Genomic DNA, 2,634 nt, shown 5'->3' with positions numbered 1-2,634 from the left:
GGCAAACTTGAAAAATGTATGTCAAACGAAATCGGATAGAGAGTCTCCCAGACAGAAGCCTCTTCTTTCTTTCCTGCCCCTTCTGGCCTCTCCCTCTCTGCCCTGCCCCCCACTCCCACCCACCACTTCCCCTCCGAGCTAAGGGTACAATGCTTCCTAAGGATAATTTTCTGGAAAAAAAAATTGCTCGAGAAAATGATGAATTTGGGTAGTTAATTTATCGATCTTGGCTCCTCTTCCCACATGTTTTATTTTAGAGGTCATTAATCAATGAAGAAAAACACCACCGTGTCCCCCCGTTTGCATTTAATACACTCTCGCTCCTTATTTATTCCTCTGGAACAAATTCCCAGCAAATATTCATCCATCGATTTGGGAGCGATGGATTTTTAGAAAGATTGGATCGCTTCCTAAGTGGTCGAAGTGATTTGTTTCATTGGTCTTCTAAATAATGAAGAGGAGGGGCACGGATCTGAGGGGGCGCAGGTCGGCGGGCTCACTTTCTGAAAATTTCCGAGTCATGGCAGTGTGGTTGTGACCAAGCCGTCCGGGATCAGCTGGGTGAGCGGAAAGCGGCCTGGGGCGCCGGCTGTCCCGCCTAGGCAGCGGTGGTGCGCCCCGGGGTGGACTGCGCGGACCTCTGCCCCAACCTAGCCCCGCCGGCCTCCTGCAGATGGCGGTCGGAGCAAAGGCCCCGCCCCGCCTTGTGAGCCTGCAGGTAGGCTCTGGGGATGCTCGGACCCCCGCGACACTGCCCTTGAGAGCTTTTCGCGCGCTCCTGGACTCCCGGGCCCTCTGAGCGCCCCCTCTCTAACGTTAACCCACCTCCTGCATGCGAGTCCCCTAAGGCCTTTGGGCCCTGGGGTCCCGTCGCCTCCAGACCCGCGTACCCTGGGGCCGCTGGGGGCGGACGGTGGTCCTCGAACCTGGCGGGTCAGGGATACCGCACACGGGCATAGAGAGAGAGGTGGGCTCCGCTACAGTTCTGCTTCTCCCCTTGGCAAAGCGAGCCAAATCCCTGCCATGGTGTCTCTGTACCCCTCTGGCGTCAGTTCTTCCGGACTAGGGTGGGCAGGAAAATGCACTTCGTGCCTCACTGACCCGGGTTTGAATCTGCCTCCATCACTCATTAATGGCGTGACCTCATGCAACATACCTAACCTTTCTGAGCCTCGGTGTCCCCATCTGTAATATGGGGGTTAATGATAACGCTTTCTCCGCATGGTTGCTGGGCGGACTTGAAGCTTGTACCCGCACCTGGCCTGTCGAAAGCTCTCCCAAACGGTCAGCTAGTTTTATTAGGAAGGGAACTCCCGGGCTTCCCAGAGTGGGGGCGGCAAGAGGCCGCGGGAGCAGTTGCTGCAGCTAGCATCTCAAAATTCCGAGATTTTCAAGTGTGTTTGGGTGGCAGTTCAGGGAGGAGTTCTTCGGGACGGCCAGTTCTGGGGACCGAGCACTTGCAAGTAGCAGGTTTGCGCAAAAACAAGAAGGCAGCGGGGCCGCTGCCGCAGTGTCCGGTCTCCGAGCCTCGGTGCTGTCTTTCCGGGAGAACAGAGAAGGAGTGTGAGAAAGAGAGTATGGCTCTTCTCCTGTGGCCCGACAGCTACTCTTCGGCAGCTCTGAGAGCAGCTTAATTGAAAGGGGCCTAGAACTTCACCCTGTCCTCCCATGGAGTTGTTCAAAGCCCGAGGAGACTGCGTAGTTAGCCTCGGGGTCCAAAGCACCGTGGGTTTTCCCGCACGGTGTTTGCCTTAAACTTGGGTACTATCAATCTATCCAGGGATGACTGATGACCTTGTCACAGCGACGCCAGTCAAAATATTTTCGGTCCAGCTCTGTTCCAACCAGCACCGCGAAGCATCCTGAGTGAGACCCGGACAAAGTCTAAACAGCGCGTTTCCCAGGCTCAGACGAAATGAGCGGTGGGAAGACAAAAAGAAACAAGCAGAAATCAGGAAAGAATGGCTATTAATTGTTCGGAGTGGTAGGTGCTAAATGAATTGGTTTGTTTGGGGAAAGACAAATGTTATTTCTTCTCTTTGAGGTGTGGACAGAACTCCGGCGTTGGGAGAGCGCCCGAGCCGGTCAATTTCACACAGCGGGTCGGTGCCCTCCGCCCACCGACTTCTGTGAACGCCTTGAAGAACTGGGGGCGGGTGTCTAATTCCTTGATGTGAGACCACGCCTGGAAGGGCTGCCACGGTCCAAGACGCCAGGAGTAGGTAAGGTGGGTGTGGGGCTGCGCTCGCACCCTACACCTCGGACGCCAGGTTTTGGGGAGAGAGACCTATACATGACCCTTCGGGGCAGCCCCGGGCAGCCAAAGGCAAATAAGCCTCGTCTGTGTCCGGGAGCAGTTGTACCACCAGACGTAGCTCTGGATACTTGCCTTGTATGTCAAAAGGGAGAAGGAGCCAGACCCCCAGGAAGACAACTCGAGAGTGGGTTGGCTCAGCGCTGGGCGGTGTGAGACTCCATTGCAGCCGCCTTCCAGCCCCGCGGCCAGGCCTGAGTCCCGCCAGGACCAGCGCCCTTTAGAGACCCTCGGTCTCACGCCTCCCAGCTCGCAAAGCCTGCCTCCTCTGCCGCCGACTGAGGGTTTCGTTCCAGCGCGCGCCCCGCCCCGCCCCCGAC

The sequence above is a fragment of the Lipotes vexillifer genome, unplaced genomic scaffold, assembly GCF_000442215.2.
Source record: "Lipotes vexillifer unplaced genomic scaffold, Lipotes_vexillifer_v1.1 scaffold1007, whole genome shotgun sequence".
Lineage (NCBI taxonomy): Eukaryota > Metazoa > Chordata > Mammalia > Artiodactyla > Lipotidae > Lipotes > Lipotes vexillifer.
This window is presented reverse-complemented; position numbering follows the sequence as displayed.